Genomic DNA, 25,435 nt, shown 5'->3' on the forward strand with positions numbered 1-25,435 from the left:
GTTTTAAGGATAAAGTTAGCAAAAAATGAACTCAAAAAATGATGCTTTACAGTTTTTGTGCATTAAGATATTTTTAAAAGCCTCAACTTTATTTTTCTTCACTTTTTACTAACTCTTGTTGAGATGTGATACTCGCAATCCATCCTCCACCAAATGAAATAGCTATTTTCATGTTTCAGCAGATCATCCAACCATTGAGTCATTACAGTGGAACCCAGTGTTGTTTACAAATAGCATTCATTCATACACACTATTTTTGCAGGACCATAAGACGTAGGATTAGAAATTAAACCATTCGGCCCACCTAGTCTGCTCCGTCATTCAATCATTGGCTGATTAAGTTTTCCACTTTCTCCCTGTAACTTTTGATCCCCTTAATATACAAGGCCTCTACAGTCTGCTGTGGAAATAAATTCCATAGATTCACCACTCTCTGGCTGAAGAAGTTTCTCCTTATCTCCATTCTAAAGGGTCTCCCCTTTACTCTGAGGCTGTGTCCTCAGGTCCTAGTCTCTCCTACCAATGGAAACAACTTCCCAGCATCCACTTTGTCCAGGCCATTCAATATTATAAGTTTTAAATAGATCCCCCACCCCCTTGTCCTTCTAAACTCCAACGGGTATACACACTGAGTCCTCAAACATTTATCATATGTTAAGCCTTTCATTCCTGGGATAATTATTGTGAGCCTCCTCTGGATCCGCTCTAGGAGAAGCCACTGTAAGAACAATCCAAAATAGGAAGCGTGTTACCCTAAACCAAACAGAGGTACACAAATCAAATGCAAATCGAGCACTCAATTATTAAGGAATCAGCATTAGTTTGAAATAAAATCTCTGATCTTTCTCTGGCTCATTACTACACCACATTGTGAACAACTGAACTATTATGGAATCAGCATTTTTTATCATGTTCTATCACACTGGAGCATGCTCCATACTTTTGTTTCAATTAAAGAGTCTTTAAGTCTTAATATTGTTCCATTTGGTGAACTAATTCTTGGTTGTTCCAATTTTTGTATTGGCACAGCCTATTATTTGATATCTGGTTAATGTCCTATGTCTTCATTTATTTTTTAATTTGATAATATATGGAAAAGTAACTCTTCTTTTTCCTCAACTGATTGCTGTTAAGCTGAAAGTTTTTTCTTCTTTCAAGATCACCAGATGAGAGCAAAATCCTGTTGCTGTGATATCGAGGGCTGGATTATTTGGTCTATTAGTTGATGAAATAAGATGTTGTTATGAGAGAGGCAATACACGTTTTGTTGAGATTCAAGCTGCTGTCCAGAAAGCTGAGAGGCACTATTCCTCTTACCAGGGCAATGCTCCAACAGATCCAGTCAATTCTAATGGCTGGTCTCATCAACCATTTGCCAGCTGGGGGGTGTCCTTTAAAACAACGGTAGAGAGTGAGCTGCCCAGTTACCATCCCATGTGACCTAGTGGCCCACAGACTACCTGCCAAACTTAGCCATGCCACATTCTGTAACTTTGCTGATGGGAAATTGGGAGAAGGAGCTCTTGTATTGGATTTACTTTTGGTGATTTACTTTTCCTTGGTTCAACAGTGAGCAGGATTTCAAATCCAACAAAGGTAGAATCTGATGCTTTCTTTAGGATCCGTAGCTTTTGCTCAATGGGTTTTAGTGGTCAATTTGTCCTGCTCCCCCCTCTACCACTTCTGGATCCTATATGAAGAAGATGCATGATATATTTATAGGGAGAAGCTAACACTAAGACATTTGTAGAGTGATATCTGAGTGGCACAATGTTCCATGTGATTTTAATTTTCATTCCCCCAGTGTCTGTCATAATTAAACCCATTGTCTCTTTTGTTAACCAGAAACTCTCTGAACCTGTCAGTAAATATGACCACTTCTTCACTGTTTTAGCGCATATTGCTTAACTGTTGCAGCAGGAGAACTTTGTGTTATACTGTTTGAAGTCCATAAATTGCGCACAAAAGAATACTCCTAAACGTAGTTTAAAAATCTCAGTTCTAAATTGTGTAAGATTCACAGAATAGATTCATAACTTTAAATATTGACAGACCAAATGTACAGCACTTCCCTATTGAACCTGATTAATAATTTAACTTGAGTTATAGATAGGAAAATAATCACTGACTATTCATTCCAAAAATTAGAAGATTGGGGCATTTTATAGAATACCTAGTGCTTCTCAACAATTATACGATTTTAAAAGCTGCTTGCCTACTATCCCAGATAATTGGAGTTTTGCTCACATTTCAGATCTTAGGAGAGAACACTTTTTTTATGTACTTGGTTTATAAATCATTCCCCCTGCTCCCCACCCTTTCCACACATATGTTATACTCAAATTCGCCTCAATTTGTTTCCCTATGACTATTTGCTTTACTTACCACTACCTGCTAAGCAAATGGAATCAAGCAGGTGATGTGGGCCATATTGTGAAGGTGAGTGGAGTTTAAGACACACCCATTCTTTATATTAGCAGATGACAAATTATGATTACATACTAAATAATCAAAATGTATGTACTGTTCAATATAGAATTTTATATATGTATATATGTTTTTGTCTTAAATATGTGGATACTTTGACTAACAATTTCCTCAGAGAATGGTGCTAAGTGCACATTGCTTTTCGTATCCCTTTACAATCGCTGACTAATAACCCATATGTACTCGTGTATAGGTCTAATTTTTAAGACTCTCTCTTTTTAAATGTTCAATATAGAGGGTCGACTAATACCCAGGCACAAGTTTGAGGGGCTGAAATTCATGCTGCAATTTAAAATACCATATTAGCAAAAGTCAACTAATCCAGGGTAAAGAAGGAAAACACAATGTATTATAGTAAAGGTAATTACTGGATAAAAGCAAGAGACTGTTACAAAAATTTAACATGTTGAAGATTCATCGAAATCCTGCAAAATCAAACTGTTTAGCATCGTCATGGCCTGGCATACTTTAAAATAAAACATCTATTAAATTCTAAATATGAAAGTGTCTTGAACTTTCCTGCTAAATTCTTCAATTTCCCTCCAATTAACTCTTGTATGTTATGAATCTCAACAACATCAACAAATTTGTCAAAGAATTAAAGATATACTGGTATGTAGCTAATATTTCTGACTTTTATTCCGATATAGTGGCACAATTAAAATCATTAACTTTTGAATGTGTAGTGAACAAAGTGTGATAAGTACTGACAGACTTAGTACTAGTCTGAATCAAAATGGGCAGTAAGCCTAGTGCAGTAAGTAGTTATGAATGAATCAAGACGCAATATAGTAAATGAAGAGGGATGAGTAGAGTTAACGAATTGAATGAATGTGATTCCGTTTAAGTGGGTTAATCGGAACATCTTTGCTTTGTAAGAGGTTTATAATGCAATGTAATATGGTTGACTTATACACAAGATGTATGGAAAATCCAAGACTTTTTGACCAAAAGTAAGCGATTGACTTATACTTATGATTAATCTGTACACAAATATATATGGGATATGAAGCACTTCATTAGGTTTGAATAAAATGCAATGGTTTGGTACCACAAATGTGAATTGAGAGCCCATCACTTATTGTTCACACCATTAGTCTGATTTATTATTGTCACATGTACTGAGATATAGTGAAAAGTCTTGTATTGCATACTAACCAGAAAAATCATACCTTGTTTCAGTGCATTAGGGTAATAGAACAGAATGCAGAAAAAGTGTTATGGGTGTAGAGAAAGATCCTCTCAAATATGAAAGGTGTATAAGTCTTAACAGCCGGAAGAAGCTGTTCTTTTAAACCAGGAATGCATTGAATCAGTAGTAACCAATTTTGCTACAAGTATCTGATCTTGGTGATTACATTTATGCAGAAACCATCACCTAGATGCTAGCCAAATCAATCTGATTGGAATTTATTTGGAAGTTTGAATATCAAAAGCATTTTTTAATGGAAATTTAGAGTGCGTTTGAAATTGATCTGTGGTCAGTTCAGAACACTGGTCAATCAGAAACGAAACTTTATTGATAAAGTTTTCCACAGGTGGTGGTCCTGTTCTGTATGAAGTTAAATAACAACAGTAACTAGAAAATTGGGTGCTACAACTGAAAGATTGAGGTAGTGGTTGTGAGGATGGAATTGGGTTCAGCATTTGAGTTTGTTCATTGCAGGCTCTTTGACTACATTCAAAATTAATTGGACTGAAATGTATCCAACACTGTTGGGAAGATGTTCCTCCTTTACAAATCTTTGCTACAGCCAGCACTTCGATTCCAGATACCCAATTTCAAAGACACACAGAACTACCAATAGAATCAATAGCCCTCAAAGGAAGTTTTTTTTAATCAGGAAAACCTATGATAAGATTATATGCAACATCTGTGTCTCCTGCATCCTGTTAGTAGTCTAATGTGAAAGAGTTCATTACAGTGAAATAATGCAGTACTGTTACAGGAAGGGATGAGCCTGGAACAAATGCTGGAGAACAAGACTAGGGAGATGGTGGAACTGAAGGAAATCACTGTTAGTAAGGAAATGGTGTTGGGGAAATTGATGGAAGTAAAGGCTATTAAATCCTCAGGGGCCAATTAACTAACTATATCCAGAGTACTTGAGTGGTTTCAGAAATAATGGCTGGTCATCTTTCAAGATCAATTAAACTCTGGAGCAGTTTCTATGGATTAAAGGGTAAGTAATCTAACTCCACTACCTTTCTTTTTTTTAAAAAAAGTGGGGATAAAATAAAGAATTAAATGCTGGTTAGGCCTACATCACTGGCTCAGTGGTTAGCACTGTAGTCTCACAGTGCCAGGGACCTGAGTTTGATTCTACTGTTGTGACTGTTTGTTTGTGTAGAGTTTGCACATTGTCCCCATGTCTGTGTGGGGTTTCCTCTGAACACTCTGGTTTACTCCCACAGTCCAGAAATGTACAGGTTAGGTGGATTAGCTGTGCTAAATTGCCCATAGTGTGCTGGCTAGGTGGATTAACTTTGGGAACTGCATGGTTCCCAGCTTAGGATAGTGGGGTGGGTCTGGGTGGGTTTCTCTCTCAGGGGTGGTGTGAACTTGAAAGGCTGAATAGCATGCTTCCACATTTGGAATTCCATGATTCTGTTCTATCAGTAGTAGTGGGGAAATTATTAGAGTACTTGGAAAACAGCGATAGGATCACAGTGAGCATGGATTTACGAAAGGGAAATCCTGCTTGACAAATCTACTGGACATTTTTCAAATGTAAGTAGGATAGTTGATAAGTAATGTTTACTTGGACTTTCAGCAGGCTTTTGGTAAGAGCCCAGATAAGAGATCAGTGTGTAAAATTTAAAGCACGTGGATTGGGGTAGTGTACTTACTTGGATTAACAACTGGTTGACAGACAGGAAACAGTTGAAATAAACAGTTCTTTTTCTGAGTGGCAGACAGTGATCTTTGTAGGACCAGAAGCATCAGAATTTAGACCCCAGCTAGTCACAAAATGTATTAATGACTTTGAGGGAACTAAATTTGGTATTGCCAAGTTTACAGATGACACCAAACTGGGTGGAAGGGGGAACCGTGAGGAGGATGAAGAGTAATTTGGACAAGGTGAGTAAATGGATAGATGAAGTATAATGTGGATAGATGCAAGGTTATCCACTTTAGCAAAAACCAGAAGGCAGCTTGTTATTTGAATGGTGGTAAGTTGGGAAAGGGGCAAGTGCATCAAGACCTAGGTGTCCTTGTACACCAGTCACTGAAACTAAGCATATAGTTGCAGCAGGCAGTGAATAAGGGAAATAGTACTTTAGCTTTCTAGCAAAAAAAAAACCCAGCATATCTTGCTGCTATTGCATAGGGCCGTGGTGAGACAACATCTGGAGTATTGTGTGCAGTTTTGGTGCCCTTACCTAAAGGAGGATGTTTCGGCAACAAACATTTACCAGGCTGATTCTGTGTATGGCAGGACCAAGGTATGAATAGACACTGGATTGGTTTGGATTATATTCGGTGAAGTTTAGAAGAATTGTAGAGGGGGAAGAGTATCTCATAGAAATTTCTAAAATTCTAATAGACATCATAGAATAAAAGCAGGAAAGATGTTCTCTGTGACCAGGAAGTCCAGAACCAGGGGTCACAGATTAAGGATACCTGATAGACTATTTAGGACTGAGATTAGGTGAAATTTCTTCATCTAGAGAGTAGTGAGCCTGTGGAATTTGCTGATACAGTGGTTGAGGCCAACACATTGAATGCTTTAAGGAGTTAGTTCTTGAGGCTAAAAGGAGTCAAAACATATGGGGAGAAAGCCAGAACAGGGTGTTTAGTTGGATAATTATCCAAGGTTCTATTGAATGGTTGTGGGATCAGTTTGAAAGGCTGATTGGCCTACACCTGTTCCTATTTTCTATGTTTCTAAATAGTCGTTATACCGTACAGTAGTTGGGTGGGATATGCTATGTTGAATGATATATTTGTCTGAGCTCAGCAACATAATGTCTAGATAATATTAAGCCCCCACTGCTCATCAGCATATCCCAGCCAATGGCCCCTTGGATAGAATATGGCAGCTTGATAGTGGACTGGAAGTAATTTTTGAATGCAAGGAAGTAATAATCTGGACCAAACAAAAGATTAACAATACCCTGATAAGTCCCAGCAAGAGGGCTTCACAAACATTGTGCATTTAGAAAAATGAGGAGCCTGGGCCGGGATGGCCTAAACACCTTGATTGCTAAACCCCACAAGGAAAGTAAAATAACCTTGCCAGTTCTTCCACCCCTGGATATTGGAGCTTCCTATTCACCAAGTGAGAAAGCTACAACACCGTTCCTGATCAGATCATCAGTTACAATGGCAGTCAGTGCTCTCTGACATCAGCGGACCCCAGTCTCCTATTTGGAGAAAGACCTGGCCAACTCCAAGTGGCCACCTCTGGACAGAAAAGCTGGATAAATTAGAAAAGAGTGGGAATGGAGGTGATTCAAGCTTTGGGCACACCTTTGACCTACATGATCAGTTTCTGCCAAGTAGATAAGAATAAAATTATTCCAAAAAGCTTTCAAGTTACCAAATTATTCAAATCATTGTGGGAAATGTCCAGTCAAAGAAACTGAGGACTGAAAGCTGGTACGTGAGGCTGAGTGGCTGACTCATGTCACATGTCTAAACCAAATGGAGCAAGGCAATCAACATTAACGAGTACATGCTTGATCTGGCGGTTCATTCCATATACGAACCACCCTCTGTGGAAAAAGTTGTCCCTCCTGCCCCTTTTTAAAAATCTTTCTCCTCTCGCCTTAAAAAATATGCCTCCAGTTTTGAACTCACCCTGCCTACAGAAAAGATCTTTGCTTTCCAACTTACCTATGCACCTTATGATATTTTTCTGAGGTCCCCCCTCCACTTCTTACCCTCTATTCAAAATAATACCAAACTATCCAGCATCATCTTCACTCCAACCCTCCAGTCCCAGGAACAACCTGGTAAATCTTTTCTGAACTCTCTCCACTTTAATAGTATCCTTCCGATCACAGGGTGACCAGAGCTGGTGAAACCTCTTCTGGAGTACTGTGTACAATGTCCTGTACAACCTGGACTCCTATACTCAATGTTCTGAACAATGAAGGCATGTGTAGTAAACACCTTCTTAATCATCCTGTCTCCCTGTGATGCAACTTTCAATGAATAATGTACCTTAATCCCTAGGTCTCTGTTCAATGACACTACCTAGGAGTTCCGCGGGGATCGGTGTTGGGTCAACTTTTGTTTGTAATTTATATAAAACAATTTTGGATAAGAATTCAGGAGGCAACATTAAGTTTGCAAATGACACTGAAATTAGTGTTATAGTGGAGAGTGAAGAAGGCTATCTAACATTACAAAGGGATCTTAATCAATTGGACCAATGGGCTGAAGACTAGCAGATGGAGTTTAATTTGGATAAGTATCAGTGTTGCATTTTGGTAAAAACAAAATTGGGTAGGACTTGTACAATTAAGTAGGGCCTATGGTAATGGTGTCTTTAAACTTTTAGGGGAGGGATTTCCCTCTTTTTGTTTTGTACAACTCACCCCATGACCACTGAACAGATGGTATTCCTGTACTAATGGATACTATTATAATATTGGCCTGCTTTGCTACTTTACAATGTGAAAATAACCAAATAATGCATCTGTGTCCCTTTAAATGAATAAAAGGCAAATATTATAACTCCTGAGGACTGTTATTTTTACTGGACTGCACTTAAACAGCGGTATTTTATAATGTTTATTTATTAATACTCTGAACTACAAATAGAAAAATTGAAGAACTGAAATGACGATAAATAATTATTAATTTATAGTATTTCTCTTATGCATAAATGTTCCCACAGCCTTCCAAGGATTATGCACATATTTGAAGCACTTTCTTTAACCAAGTAGTCATTGTTTTTACATTTTTTTTTAAAAAAGTCTTTCTTTGTAATGGATGCAAGTCTATCATTGCAGCATACACATTACCTGAATTGTTGACAGAACATTTTTTTTCTCACCTTTTAACTGAATATTGTCATTTTAAAAAAAATTATTTTCTGTAGGGTGTGGGTGTCACTGGCTGGCCAGCATTTATTGGCTGTCCCTTGTTGACCTTGAGAAGGTGATGAGCTTGACTTCTTGAACCACTGCAATCCACCTGCTGAGCCTTGACCCACAATGCCCTTAGGGAGGGAATGTATAATTTGATTGTGCAGCAGCCTAGTTTTTGTCAGAGTGGCAAATTTGCTGATCCTGATTTTTATCTTGGTGTATCCTGGGACAGCATGGTTGCTGTAGTGTCATAAAACTAAGACATTGCACGTGAGGATCTTTTTTTCTTGGAGTTGGTCAGAATTCATTGCAGTGGAGTTTATAAACTGGATTGTAATTTCAGAATGTGGTCATCCAGATACCATACAGTCCAAGACACAGGTTCTTTCTTTCTTAATCTAAGCCTATCTCTGCAGACAAAAAGGATGAAATAGGTTCCGAAGTTAAGAGAACTTTGAAATGACTGGAAATAACTATATGGTACATGAGCTACTAAACACTGAAAGCATAGTATCCTGAACCCTACTGTTGCGTTGAGAGATAAAGTGTGAGCAATGTATAGATTATGAAAAGGATCAGGGGAGATGGTGAGAAATATGATAGTCCGAGAAATAGCTTTATTGTTTTTACAGGCTTGACTAGAAATCACATCTACTGTAATGTGATGTATTTCTATTAGTAGGACAAATGATATCAAGGAATAGGGGAAGAGTCCCTTTGAAGGATCTCTTAGATTGACCAAGGTTTGTAATCATGTAGAGAGAATCTAAGAAGCTAGACATTACATTGATAAGACCTTGGATAGTACTGACAAATTTGGTTCCATTGGCCCATATTGGAAAGGTTAAGGAGAGGAAGGTCGATAAGTTTTTCCAGATTTTGGCTTCTAGCATTGATAGCTACAGCAATGCAAGCAAATTTAGAAAAACTGCTTAAATCATGAGTTTTTGATGCAAACATACTTTGGACAGAGTTCCAAACTCCCACCACTCATGGAGGGGTGGGGGGGGGGGAAAGAAGAATTCTCCTTTTAACTGTCCTTTTAGCATTCTACCTCTTAGCTTAAATCTATACCACTTGGTTATTGACCACTTTACTAATAGAAAAAGTGCCTTTTGTATCCACCATATGATCTTAAACACCTATATTAGGTTCCTCATCAACCTTTGCTACTTCAAGGAAAACAACACCAGCAGATTGTATCTTTCCTCATAGTTTGGACTCTTCAGCCCAAGCAGCACTCCAGTGAATCTTCTCTGCACCCTGTCTAGTGCAATCACATCCTTCCTATAATCTGGTGACCATAACTGCCTAACCAGCATTTTATACAGTTCCAGTGTAGCCTCTTTGCTATGTATTGTGTCTTGGCTAACAAAGGTGAAGTATATGCCATTTTTAAACATCACCTTATCTACCTGCCCTGCTACCTTGGGGATTTATGAATGCAGACAACCAAGTCATTCTGATCTTCAGTACTTTACAGGGCCCGACCCATTTATACTGTCATCCCTTGTCTAGTTAGCCCTCCCTTTTGAGGTGCATTGTTTCACACTTTATTTCCAGGTTGCGTTCCAGTTGTCACCATTCTGCCCAGTTGACTAATCCATTGATATCTTCCTGCAGTAGTGTGAATCTGTTGTGAGAAGTTTAAATTTCTTAGGCAATTATCACATGTAGTCAGGACATCTAATGGAACCTGATGTACAACAGTGACAAGCATTTGTCACTGCTGTTGACATCAGAAGATCTAGCCCAATAATATATTTAGAGGAATATGAATTACTAGCTACAACAGAAATGTCCAAAGCTTACATCATTTGAATATTATAATGTTAATATTTATAGTTACCACATTATCAAGTGTGTTACTATAAAAAGACATTTTTGAAAGCTTTTCATCTCACCCTCAACAGGACATTTCACAAGAATACATTCAAGGGGAAAATCAACATTCATGCAGCATGAAAGGAAATTGCTAATTGGTTGGCAAGTGGACCCTGATGGAGGTGTTGCCATGGAGAATGTACTTATTGTTACTGATTGACAGTTGGGCTCTGTTTAAATTTTTAAACCAAGGCAGGTTACCTCCAGTCAAGGCATTGCCCTGAGAAATGAACTAGTGAATGTTGTCTCGTACAAAAACAGAAACCGCTGTGAAAACTCGGCAGGTCTGGCAGCATGTGTGTGAGACAGGTAGAACATCTTCTTTTGGCTTGACAGCAACTGCTTATTAGTTCTGCTTGTCATAGAGATGTCCGGCACAGGAACCGAGCCTTCAGTCCAACTAGTCCATGCCGACCAGTTATCCCAACCTAATCTAGGCCCATTTGCCAGCACGGGGCCCATATCCCATTAAATATTTCCTATTCCTATATACCCAAAGTTTGGGAGAAGATTTGTAGCTCGGGTGCTCGTTGTTGTGGTTCTGTTCGCCGAGCTGGGAATTTGTCTTGCAAAAGTTTCGTCCCCTGTCTAGGTGACATCCTCAGTGCTTGGGAGCCTCCTGTGAAGCGCTTCTGTGCTGTTTCCTCCGGCATTTATAGTGGCTTGTCTCTGCCGCTTCCGGTTGTCAGTTCGAGCTGTCCGCTGTAGTGGCCGGTATATTGGGTCCAGGTCGATGTGTTTGTTGATAGACTCTGTGGATGAGTGCCATGCCTCTAGGAATTCCCTGGCTGTTCTCTGTTTGGCTTGTCCTATAATGGTAGTGTTGTCCCAGTCGAATTCATGTTGCTTGTCGTCAGTGTGTGTGGCTACTAAGGATAGCTGGTCATGTCGTTTCGTGGCTAGTTGGTGTTCATGTATATGGATCGTTAACTGTCTTCCTGTTTGTCTGATGTAGTGTTTTGTGCAGTCCTTGCATGGGATTTTGTAGACTACATTAGTTTTGCTCATGTTGGGTAATGTAGTGTACAAAATCCCATGCAAGGACTGCACAAAACACTACATCGGACAAACAGGAAGACAGTTAATATTCCGTATACATGAACACCAACTAGCCACGAAACGACACGACCAGCTATCCTTAGTAGCCACACACGCAGACGACAAGCAACATGAATTCGACTGGGACAACACTACCATTATAGGACAAGCCAAACAGAGAACAGCCAGGGAATTCCTAGAGGCATGGCACTCATCCACAGAGTCTATCAACAAACACATCGACCCGGACCCAATATACCGGCCACTACAGCGGACAGCTCGAACTGACAACCGGAAGCGGCAGAGACAAGCCACTATAAATGCTGGAGGGAACAGCACAGAAGCGCTTCACAGGAGGCTCCCAAGCACTGAGGATGTCACCTAGACAGGGGACGAAACGTTTGCAAGACAAGTTCCCAGCTCGGCGAACAGAATCATATATACCCAACCAGATTCCTTTTAAATGTTGCAATTGTACCAGCCTTCACCACTATTTGTTCTGGCACCTCATTCCATACACGCACCACCCTCTGCATGAAAATGTCACCCCTGAAGTCCTTTTTTTTTAATATATCTTTCTCCTCTCACCCTAAATCTATGACCTCCTAGTTCTGGACTCCCCACCCCAGGGAAGAGACTTTGTCTATTTATTCTCTCCCTTTCCATTATGATTTTATAAACCTCTATATAAGGTCACCCCTCAACCCCCAATGCTTCAGGGGAAACAGCCCCAGCGTATTCAGCCTCTCCCGATAGATCATATTCTTCAACCCTGGCAACATCCTCATAAACCTTTTTCTGAACTCTTTCAAGTTTCACAACAAAATTGCATGGAATATTCCAAAATTGGCCTAACCAATATCCTGTAGAGCCACAACATGACCTCCCAGCTTGTATGCTCAGTGCTCTGCTCTGACCAATAAAGGAAAGTATACCAAATGCCACCTTTACTATCCTATCTACCTGTGACTCCACTTTCAAGGAGCTATGAACCTGCACTCCAAGGTCTTTGTTTAGCAACACTCCCCAGGACCTTATCATTAAATGTCTAAGTCCTGCTCTGATTTCCTTTCCCAAAATGCAGCACCTCGCATTTATCTGAATTAAACTCCACTCATGTTGCATATTTTTTTTCCCCTCACTTTTTAATTTAACCTGTTCAGGCATAGTCATGTTACTACATAGCTCTGGAGCAAGCAGGACTGGAATCCATGCCTCCTGATCCAAGGTCAGGATACTACTACTGTGCCACAAGAGAGCGTCCCCTTGCTTCACCTGTTGCTCCAACATTTGGAATATCTTACTTTTGAATGTAACATTTTTTTTTCTAATCTGCTATGTTATTACTGGAGCAGGTGGGACTTGAATGCAGGTCCCTCTGTTCAGGAGTAGGGATACTACCAATGCTCCACCAGCCTCCCTGTAGCTTATATGTTTTACATCTGCTTCGAAGGCAGGTCACCGGAATGGTGGAGATGTGTCTCTCCCACTCCTCCCACTCCCACTCCCACTCGGAAGTCTCAAATGTGCATTCTTGCCAAGCACTAATTGGTCAGGTGATGGAGAAGGGGTCAAATATCCCAATTATTTTCTCATTCTACCACTCTTGCCACCCTCAGGGGGGGAAAAAACTTTCAACCCTTTAGAACCAATGTCAAAATTGGAAGACGAAAATAAAGAGCTGAATTCTTTATTGGCTAAATCCAAGTTGCATTGAGATTTTGGAAGACCTATTGATGCAAGGACTAGTGAGCTCTCTCCCATTCTTTACAAATTTGCCTTATTACCTACCCTAGAGTCCACCCCTCCAATTCAGATTATATGTAATGTTCATTTTTTAAAAAACCATCATTCACCGGATATGCTGGACTCCCAAGCGTCCTTTGCATTTGTGCCACCTTTTAAAAGCCCTTGGTGCAGTTGCATTGTCAGCCCAGAGCCAACCCACGGTTTCTGACTTTTCCCTTTGTGGCAGAGGGGCAAAATGGTACTCTGCATTGCAGGCAGGGTATGGGAGGTACTGCTGGAGTAGATGATTGAAAGGTGAGACTTCATCTTAAATCCTCTCCCCACTGAGGACCAGCAGTGAAGGCTTTGTCAGAGGTTGCCACCTTGATTAAAGCTGGCAGCCATCTAGAGGGATACATAATGTCGTAGGCAGATTAAGTGGCAGTAATAAGAGGCTGCCATAACTTGGCTGTGCCAGGACCCCATGAGTGAAAGCTGTTCCTCTTGACTTTTCCAAAGCCCACTAATAACCATGACAAATTTCATTCATTTGGGTTTGCATGAAGTGCAAAGCAAGACAGAAATAACATCAGTCTGATACCTTTGGTGGAGGGGGCAAAGCATTAAAGGGCAAGACAACACAAAGCAAAGCAGTGATGCTGTGAGCATCAAGGTAGGCTCAGTGAGTCAATGCTATTACAGCAAGTGAACAGCTCAGATGTGGCCCGGTCACTGAGCACAATGTCCTTGCAGTAACACAACACTGATGTTGCCATTATAGCCTGAAGTGCAGAAGTATTCTGTAAGAGGAGCAGGATGAAGCATGTGTTATTAAAGACTGGTGTATATCAGATTCCAATGTCCATGAAGGTGGTGTGTTTGTGTCTGATATCCATGATGCATTTCTAGCAGCAAGCTGAATCCACCCGGGACACGTTCTAGTTTCATGGTGAGTTTTCTCGATATTTAACTTCTTTTGGTGCTTATAAAAGATAGGAAGCTGAATATGAATGAAGTGAGTTCAGCCATCAGTAAAGTGCTTAACAAGTAATGATTCCCCTAACTGGCAACTCGCCAAAGCCTAGAGAGAAACTCGCCTTCAAGTCATAGTCCTAGAGATGTACAGCATGGAAACAGACCCTTTGGCCCAACCAGTTATCCCAACCCAATCTAGTCCCACCTGCCAGCACCCGGCCCATATCCCTCCAAACCCTTTCTATTCATATACCTATCCAAATGCCTCTTAAATGTTGCAATTGTACCAGCTTCCTCCACATCCTCTGGCAACTCATCCCATACCACCCTCTGAGGATTGCGTGAAAAAGTTGCCCCTTAGGTCTCTTTTATATCATTCCCCTCTCACCCTAAACCTAAACCCTCTAGTTCTGGACTCCCCGATCCCAGGGAAAAGACTTTGCCTATTTGCCATATCCTGCCCCTCATAATTTTGTAAACCTCTATAAGGTCACCCCTCAGCCTCTGCTCCAGGGAAAACAGTCCCAGCCTGTTCAGCCTCTCCCAGTAGCTCAGATCCTCCAACCCTGGCAATATTCTTGTAAATCTTTTCTGAATCCTTTCAAGTTTCACAACATCTTTCCGATAGGAAGGAGACCAGAATTGCACGCAATATTCCAACAGTGGCCTAACCAATGTCCTGTACAGTCGCAACATGACCTCCCAACTCCTGTACTCAATACTCTGACCAATAAAGGAAAGCATACCAAATGCCTTCTTCACTAAGCCTTGCTGCTTGTGAAAATTATAAAGCATGAGGTAAGATGCTCTTGGCATCAAGATGGGCTGAGCTGAACCTCTCATCTGATTCTACTCCCCATAACCTATGTTGCTCACATGGCATTTAGCTTGAAGAGTGAATGATAAGAGTGTGGACTGAAAGAGACAAAGTTCAGTTGAGATAAGAGATCTGACCTAAATTTAACTAGGCAGAAATGTTGTGAAATCTTCAAATATAATACACCTACTTTGCCTTCTGGCAATGTTTGTTTATCATGTAGATATTCATGGATAGACACACAGTATGATGAGGGCTAGTAATAACAGTATAAGTGAATCAATAAATAAAGGTTATGATTATCCAGGATGAAGAATTAAGCAAAACATGTGGCAATTCAATTGGGGTCCAATTCAGACAAATATGTTAAAGTCAGAATTTGATGTACTTGTGACATTTTACTGGCTGTGCATGAACTGCACGATTTGAGTTGATAGCAATCTGTAACTGCATCAAGTTAACTTGGTGAACCCAGTTCCTCGTTTCTAGAAAGTACCGAGATAGGGAGCAACTATTTAGAGCTCATGTAATGACCAATTCTGTCTATACCAACATATTGACAGCTTTACATTCTGATTATTGCATAATTTACAAACTCTAAGCTTGTCAAGGCACCTATAGTGGATATTATAATAATACATCAACCCTGCTTAGATTACTATTGCTATCTTGATGTATTATCATTGAATGCAGATATTGCTGGTCATGGAATCATGACGTGATTTACCATGGTCCTTTGACTAAATAAATATACTTGGATGCCTGTTAGCGCAGAGACTGGGAGAAAGAGAAACTTTGTTGAAATTTAATCAGGTTTCCTGACCTTCATCTCGGGTAGGTAGGATAGTGAAGAAGGCATTTGGTATGTTTTATTGGTCAGAGTATTGAATACAGGAGTTGGGAGGTCATGTTGCAGCTGTACAGGACATTGGTTAAGCCATTGTTGGAATATTGCGTGCAATTCTGGTCTCCTTCCTATCAGAAAGGTGTTGTGAAACTTGAAAGGGTTCAGAAAAGATTTACAAAGATGTTGCCAGGGTTGGAGGATCTGAGCTACAGGGAGAGGCTGAACAGGCTGGGGCTGTTTTCCCTGGAGCAGAGGCTGAGGGGTGACCTTATAAAGGTTTACAAAATCATGAATATATGAATAGGAAAGGTTTGGAGGGATATGGGCCGGGTGCTGGCAGGTGGGACTTGATTGGGTTGGAATATTTGGTCGGGATGGACGGGTTGGACTGAAGGGTCTGTTTCCATGCTGTACATCTGACTCTATAAATGGCAATTCTTGCTGCATCAAGATGTTGTCCTGAATATAGGCTATGTGAAAAGATGTGTGGAATTGAGCTCACACAATGAGTTCCTAACTTTGTCAGGCCATGGGGGAATTAATTCTGACAAGACCGCATTCTTTCCACGGAAAGCAATTGGGGATATATTTTGTTATTTCCCTGATCTAGAAATCAGTGGGTGTACTGGACTGAGATGTCATAAGATGGCATTTATATTTTATTCACTGTTGAATCATTCTGTGAGATGTGCATATCAAGTGCTCAAATTAAGTTTACCCTACTGCATTTGTATTCTCCTGCAACAAAGCTGAGGACATTAGAACAATCAGATTCATGGACTTTGGAATCAAAAGACTCAACAAAACAGTAATCTTAATCTTGCTCAGCTGATCCTTTTATTCCTGGATAGTGTATATATGAACTCTGGGCATATTTATTATCTGATATTACTAATCCCAAAGCAGTAAATAAAATTGCACAACTTGGTTATGTTCCACTCTGCACCACCCCATCTCTGCAAGATTGTTTACCCTATGTAGTAATCTATCAAAGATATGTGCAGAGGGTTTTTGAAATAGGAATTTTAAATGAAGTTATCAGCAACTACACCAAGCTTTAAGGAGCTGGATTTTGGAATTTCAATGAGATGTGAGAATTGGTAGGCCCAGGAATTTCTGGCAGCCAGCTGGTGACACTTTGCCACTCCTTACAATTTGCCCAGGGCAAGGAGGAGGAGGAAAATTTAGGAGGTCTGATGGTGATTTGCTCAGAAGCAGCGATGAGATCATCAATATAATTAAGGCCAATGATCAGAAGCTGACTGGAATTTTTCAGTTGTCCTTTTGGGTCCCCATGGCCTCCTGCTGGCTGAGGGGTTGGGGAAGAGATACAGGTAGTGGTCAATCAATTTGAAACCTCACCTACGTCTGCTATAATTACAACTTCAGTTCCAGGCTACGTTTGTACATTGGTCCCTCCTTCACAATGCTGGCTCTGCAACTGTGGCCATTTTCAATGTGATTTTATCTCCAGAGTATTCTACCTTCTGCAGCAAAGCCTATGTTACTCATGATAGACTTGGAAACTATGTGTGAAGTTATTGAAGAATCCAATAAACATTTTATTACAACTAGCTATTACATACAAATATTACATCAGTGTCTTGGCTAAGATTTAAGTATTAATTATAAATAACGAACATGCCTTTATTAATGTTAAGGTGGGGTTGAGATCTTTATCACCCAGATTACATATTCAGAATAGTGATGTTGTAAGCATGTCTCTTTTAAAGAACGCTGACCTTAAGACAACGTGATTTCTGTTTTAGGCTTTCAAAAAAAAAATCAACTGGAAATCCGAAACACAAACTCCACAGTTCTGGCAGTATCTGTTGAGAGAAAGCAGAGTTAACATTTTAGGTCCAGTGATCCTTCAGCATACTTTTTTAAAACATTTTGTAGAACTTAAGAGCAAAACTATACATCATGTCAGACACATTTAATATGATCAGTGTTGTCATGACAAAATTTAGACCATGGTATAATTTGCTAGATTGTTCACGTTTGCAACATGTTTGGTATTACTGAACGAAATGTTCACTTTTTTGGATTTTGGCAAAAATGCAGTTAAGTACCAGTATATTTCAATATATTGGGTTTTATAAATAAGCAAGAAGTAACTAGACAGCTGTTGTGAAGAACATTTTAGCAGGCAGTAAATGCTTTTTATTTTAACAAGTGTTTAAAAAGTTATGAGAACATATAAATATTTATTTTACAAATATATTAAATAGCTCTTCTAAAGAAGACCATTATAATCAAATGATTAGACATTGCAGTAACTTTCTGGAAGTTTTTCAAAAGTAAAGGTCAGTCTCATGTACCTCCTGAAGAGACTGAAACTTGAACTTTGTCTAGTTTGCATGGATTTATTCACAACAGAGCTGACCTATTTTCCTCTATTAACATCTATCTTCCATCTATCTCTCTCCTCTTACTCCATTATCAACCTTCTTTTTTTATCTTTTCTCTGTAGGCACCTTTTATCAAGTTCCACTTGCTCCTTCATCAGCCACCATTTTAAAAACTAGCACTTTTCCAGAACCATCAGTTCTAAAGAAGATTCATATTAAATTCAAGATGCTAACTCTCTTCTCTCAGCAGATGCTGCCAGACCTGTTCAGTTTCCCTCCCACTTTAATTCAGTATTTTAAACTTAAAAATAATCTGTTTATAAGCTGCTATAGAGATGATGGTCTCCAAGGAAAACCCTTACACAACAGAAAAGCAAGTTGCAGCTCTATTAGAAGATATTAGTGACTTTTAATTTAATTTATGGAATGGGTGATAGACATTATCACTCTTGCAAGCCTGTGATAACTGCTTCTGCACTGCCATATGGGAGGCTTGTCACATGATTCCCACAGTACTGAAACCAACTTCCCTTTTATTTGTAGCTTTGAAATAGCTGAGTTAAAGGGTCAGCATCGTTCCAAACCACACATGCAGACAATCAACTGCCACAAACACCAGGCCACAAAGGTTCCCGTAGAAAGGAGCCATCAACCCTTACACTCAGCATATAAAAATCCTGCTTTGTGAAACAAAGCAATTATTCTGAATGCCGACAACATTACCAGGGGTTTGCTGAAAGGGGCAGGGAGGGAAATATATCTCTGGTGGTGGGATCTGATTGTAGGTGGCAGAAATGGCAGAGTGTGAAGCATTGTATCCAGAGATTGGGGCAGAGGTGAGGTTTGTGGTTGGAGGGGTGGGTTTCAAAGGTGGAGGTGGGGAAGTAGAGGATGTGTGCTGGAGGGCCTTGTTCATGTGGTAGGAGAAATTTGTGGTCCTTGAGATAGGAGGACATCTGGCATGTCCTGGAGTAGAATAGCTCCTCCTGAGGCAAATGCTGTAGAGGTGGAGGAATTAGAAGTAGGGCATTGTGTTTTTACAGGGGGAGGGTTGGGAGGGGGTCTGGCAGCATCAGAAAAGAGAGTTAGCATATTGAATTTAATATGAATCTTTAGAACTGGATGGTTCTAGAAAAGTGCTAGTTTTTAAAATGGTGGCTGATTTAAGAAGGAGCAAGTGGAACTTTGATTTTTTTTAAAAAAAGGTAACTACAGAGAAAAGATAAATGCGTGCTAATGGAGTAGAGGAGAAAGATAGATGTTAATAGAGGAAAATAGGTCAGCTCTGTTGTGAATAAATCTATGCAAACTAGACAAGACACGGTTCAGGTAGCTATGGGAGTGTGGGTTTAAAATACATATCAGTGTTGAGTTGGTAGCCAGAGATGGAGAAAGAAAGGTCCAGGAAGGGGAGGGAGGTATTTGAGATAGTACGGGTGAACATAAGGTCAAGGTCACACCAGTATGCATGGTTACAAAGACTAAAGGATGCATTTCTAGTGCTGTGCATTGAATTCGAAGTATGCACATTCTATTAGCTGATTTTGGCTCCAGATTTGGTTGCATTAAAGACTTTTCAGTGAGGGCAAATTAAATATGTCTAGCCACAGCCTCTGTCAAAACAATAGTAAACAAGGCAACTTTGAATCAGTCAAACCTAGCAATAATTTTTTTCTCTAAAATGGAGTCACTGGTTGACAAGTTGTGCTTCCAAGATTATGGTTGCATTGCTGGTTTTCCTGGCCCTGTTGTGATCTGCAGGCTGGATTCTATCCCTACTGTAGTTGACTACTCAGGTGTTGGTTCCAAATAGCACCCCCTTAGTGTGATTTATCTCGGCAGCATCATCTTTGTTCCTGGCAGCATCCATTTCATTGTTTTGCAGTGACACAGCACTGGAAGCCTGGGTTTATGTATACAAGGTCACTGCGTCACCTAACAATGGCATTAATTTTAAAGAGGTTTGTCAGAACAATGATCAGAAGTCACATTTCAGAAAATCTGCCTTGGAAAGTATTCTTAGGTATTTTTAAAAGAAACTGCTTAAAACTGCTGGCTAGTTACCAACCCATCCCCACAATGGAATTTCACGCAACTTTGGACTTTTTGGATTCCATTTTTTTTCTTGTTGTCAAAACAAGAATATTGAGAACATGGTATCTTTTTTTTTCTTGAACTTAAATTATTCAATCAGTAATTACTTAATTAACAATTCCGATGCTATATTTCCTTTATTTAAGTGTGCTTGAAATGTGAGATTGCCATTCCTTCCGCCACCGTTGTGTCAAAGCATGTGCGAAATAAACTCTATCTGGTTTAACTTTTACCACAGGGTTTTTCTATTCTTACAAAGTCACAACACACAAACCAAGACCTGGGGAAATTACCCATGCAGTAAACCTTTTTTTAAAGACAGGGGAAATATTAATAGTGATCTACTGTTGGATAGGTGGTGAGATTTATGGAGAGAGACTTATTTTAAATCTGTCCATGACACAAGATGAGTTCAGTTCAGTTTTTTTTTGTGTGTTGTGAAAAAATGGTTATCATTTTTGCAAGGATATTTTAGAGTCATGGAGCTTTCACAGCATGGAAAAAGGCGTTTTTTGCCATTGAGTCTACACTGTCCTCAAACATCAATTCTAAAGCAACTTTCCAACTTTTGGTCCATATCCTTGTATACTATGATGTTTGAAGTGCTCATCTAAATATTTCCTGAGGGTTCACAACACTACCACCCTCTCCTACTTTTGCATTCCGGATACCCATAACCAGTTGTTGGAAAAACAGTTTGTTTAGATCCCCTCTAAACCTCCTGCTCCTCACCTTAAACTCTATCGCCTGGTTATTGACCTTTCTAGTAAGGGGCAAAGTTTCTTCCCATGTGCCCTTCTGCACCTTTTAGTGGTCCCCTCAGTCTCTGCCATAAGAAAACCAATCCCAGCCTATCTAGTCTGTCTTCATTGCTGAATTGCTTCAATTAGGCAATATCCTGCTGAATCTCCTCTGCATTCATTCCAGTGCAATCACCTCCTCCTTTATAGTGTGACCACCAGAACTGCATGCAGTTCTTAAAACTGTGGCCTAACATTATGAACAATATCCCTTTGCTCTTGTTTTCAATGCCTTGACTAAAAGTGTAAGTTTCTTATATGGCTCTGTAACCATCTTTTTTATCTATCGGTTCTTCTACTTTCAAGGATCTTTGGGGATGTACGTGTGGTCCCTCTGATCCTGGGATCAATGTAAACTTGCCTTGTTACTCCTTCCAAAATACATCACCTCACCCATCTTTTCAAGATTAACTTCTATTTGTTCAGCCCGTCCGACCAGCCTGTTTAACCTATCCTGTGTTCTAAGACTTTCCTCCTCCCTATTTACCACACCAACAGTTTTCACATCATCTGCAAACTTATTGATCTTACTGAATTTGTCTTTTACATATTGAAAAAGTGTTCTTTTTACAGAATCGTGAAAGTATTTGTTTCAACCAAAGGTGTACCTGTACTGTTATAACTTGTTCCATATGAAGGGCTTATGCCCGAAACGTCGATTCTCCTGCTCCTTGGATGCTGCCTGACCTGCTACGCTTTTCCAGCAACACATTTTTTCAACTATATAAACATGCCTCTTATTCCAAGAAATAATCTGAATCCAATCTTTCAAAGTACTTAATTTACCTGGAGGAAGTGAACATGAGAAAATATTGGTTTCGAGTACTGCTTTTCAATGCTTTGTTTGAATCACTTTTTCACTCCATGAATATAGCACTGAATTGTCCTGCACTATTTGCAATTTAAGATTTGCAAGTTGAATTTTGTTTTTGCAACCCAAAATACAATGTATCTATTTCAGTTGACAGAATTATTGAAAATTTATATCTGGCTGTTCTAGATTGTATTAACACCAAACTTCCAGATTCTCTCAATTTACTGAATCTTCACTCTGATCTGTAACTATCCCTGTTTATCGTACTCGCAGGGCCAGTTGCCATCCTTTCAGAGGGATCAGCATTGGATGAGGGAGGCATCAGGACTTATGTCCGAAAATTAGGCAGACGTCCCAACCAAAGACAAGTACCAATGAAGAAATATAGGAGGCTGAGACCCCGGCTCTCTCACAAAGGACCCATGCCTTTCTGAATCAGGTAAAGAAAGAGTTAGTTTGAACACACCCTCTTTTACATGAGCTTTCGTGTATTGATAGAGACATGTGAGAATTGTCAATTGCTCATATTGCTGCAAGTCCTCCTATTTTATAGATATCCTATGTAAGGATCTTTAGCAGTAGCTGAATTGCAAATGTAATTACCTGTGTTGCAATATGGATGATCTGTGAGTGTTTGCATAGTGCCCTCACTTAATGTCTTGGCAGAACAGGTTTAAAAAAATGTGGCCATTAATGCTTTGCAGTCACACACAGTGAACTAAAACAATACAAATGCCCTACACACTAAATGGAACACGTTGGCTGTCTCCCAAACATCGTTCCTGTTACAATGAGATGAATCCCACAGTAACTATTCTTTAATAGCACAAAATGTACAATGAAAATGTCAGGAGCTACTCTCCTGTCAAGTACTCTACCTAGCACAGAATGATTTAAGGAAGGCCTCCGAAGAAAAGAAATCAAATTGCCCAAAACCAATTCTCTTCCAACTAAGAATATTACTTTGAAATTATTGGCACAATGTCTAAAATCATTGTAATTAACTTTTCAATGAGAGGTGTGAGAGTAGCAATGCCCTTGATTGGGTTAATCTGATCTCCAAAGTTTGTAGGTTTTTTTTACCCCTTCCCACCAGTCAGGAATTAACATGTTCTGCCATTCATTAACAGTATGATCGATTGAACCCACATTTGTCCTGCATTCCTTACACTGATATTCTTGAAAGACTGCCATTCAAAATCTTTTGCCATAACTCATGATCTCTTTTTTTTTCTTCTTGGGGGAGAAAACGATTCAGTAGAATCTTTCTAGTAAAGTGTTTCCTTTTGTTAACTGAAGCCCTTGCAGCATGCCCACATATATAATACTGTGGGCACTGTGAGTTGGAAGGAAATTATGCTTCAGTTGTATAGAGTTCTTGTCTGACCTCCACTGTTTTTTGTTTTGAGCACGATACCTCAAGCAAAAATGTGTTTAGTTTTGGGAAGTTGGAGTGTAAATTCAGTTGAATTATACCTAGTTGTGGAGAGAGGGAAAGAAAATTCCTTTGAAATTTAGAGATTCATTGGGCCCTAATTCAAGTGTTTAACAATATGAAAGGATTCAAATGAGTAGCTGTAGAGAAATGATCTTACTCAGTAGGGGAATCCAGAAGGTGACCATCACCGTGCAGTCATTTGAGGAGTAAATTTGGCATGCACATTCTTGTTTCTCTACACCTGAGAATTTTCTTCTCCAAAAAGCAGTGAGTGGCAGGACATGCTAATTCTGGACTTGTGGGAAGGAACAAAATGCCAACTTTGGAGATCTGATTAACCCAATCAAGGGCAGAGCTTACACTCTCCCTTCTCGTTCAGTTCTGGTCACCACATTTACAGGAAGGATGTTGAGGCTTTGGAGAGGGTTCAGAAGAGGTTTACTAGGATGCTGCCTGGATTAGAGGGCATGAGCCATAAGGAGAGGCTAGACAAGCTAGGATTGTTTTCTCTGAAGCGGAGGAAGGCTTAGGGGAGACTTGATAGAAGTCTGTAAAAGTTGACTGTCAATCCTATCTATGCATCTCAATCTTCTTCCCCTAGTTGAAAAGTCTAATACTAGGGAGCATGCATTTAAATTGGGGAGAAGAAGTTCTACAGAGATGTGAGGGGCAAGTTTTTTTTTAAATGCCAGATTGTTAGGAGTCTGGAATGTGCTGTCAGGGATGGTGGTGGAGACAGATACGATAAAAGCATTTAAGGGACTTTTAGATAAGCGTGTGGATATGGAGGGATATGGAGCAAGGGCAGGCAGAATGAATTAGTTTAATTTGGTGCCCTGGTCGGCACAACATCGTGGGCCAAAGAGCCCGTACCTGTGCTGTACTGTTCTATGGTAGATTAAGTGAAATCTTTATCAAATTAAAAACCTGTTAATGTCCTAAAGGTATTGAAGGCGATTATGAAAAGGCAGTTAAGATACAGATTGGCCTTGATCTGATTGGCAAAATCAACCCAATGAGCTGAAGTAACCTGTTCCTTTTCTTATGTCAGGTCTAATTCAACCTGAATACAACTGGCTTTTATGAATCTCTAATCTTTTTTTCCTTTTTGTTTTTGCTGTAGTCATTGATATCTACTGTGAAATGGTCATATTTGTGCTGGTAATTGACCTACTGAAACAGTAGTCATTCTTATTGTGTGACTGTGGGACATGAATGAGTTGATAGACTATTCAGTATGCTTCCAGATGATACGTACCCACTCAAGCTTTGCTGTAACCATCAGTAGTTAGGAAGTAAGGACCTTTTTAATGGATCATTGTCCATCTTGAATCTAGAAACTATAGAGGCTGTCCTCCATTAGCTCAGCAGACCAAGGATCAAATCCTTTATGGCTATTGCTATGTGCGATTCCATGTCATCGGGGTAGGCAATCTAACATGTTGGCATGCAAGAATATGACTCATTCATGCAGCTTACTTTTTTTTGTTCAAAAGACTAGAGAAAAGTTCTTAAGTAGGTTTTTAAATGTTAATTCCAATTCATTTTCTTATGGAAGAGTGAACTTGGTAGTAATATTATCTATTAATGTAATGTATTACAGCCTTTATCATTCTTATTAATGTGAGCAGACTGTCAAGCAGAGGTAGTCAGTACCTTTTTAAGACATCCAGTAAAAAGCAAAAATAAGTCCTTTGGCATTGTCTATGTGAAACAAGTCCCTAAACTGGTCATCCTAAACTCTCCTACATTTTTTTTCACTTCTGCTGTGTGTTGACTGATAATGAGCTTGAAGACCTTCTAATCCAAAGAAGATGGACATGATGAATTGCTGATTCTGTGGTGGTAGCCAGATTTATTGCTCACTAATCCCCACATCAGTGTGTTCAGAATTAGTCTGGAAACATGGGGATCTCTTTTTTTTTTTGGAAATGTAATTCAAATTTAATTTTTGAATATTAAAAATTTAAAACCATGTCAAATAATTCAACTTCCCTTCATGCTCAGTGACTTCGAAGAATAAAAAGTCAGAGTAATGCTACTATTTGCATGAAAAATAAATTTAACATATAATAACTCATGACCCCTATCCAAACTTTCTTTTGTAACTGCACATC

This window comes from Chiloscyllium punctatum, chromosome 25 (assembly GCF_047496795.1).
Source record: "Chiloscyllium punctatum isolate Juve2018m chromosome 25, sChiPun1.3, whole genome shotgun sequence".
NCBI classification, from domain to species: Eukaryota; Metazoa; Chordata; class Chondrichthyes; order Orectolobiformes; family Hemiscylliidae; genus Chiloscyllium; species Chiloscyllium punctatum.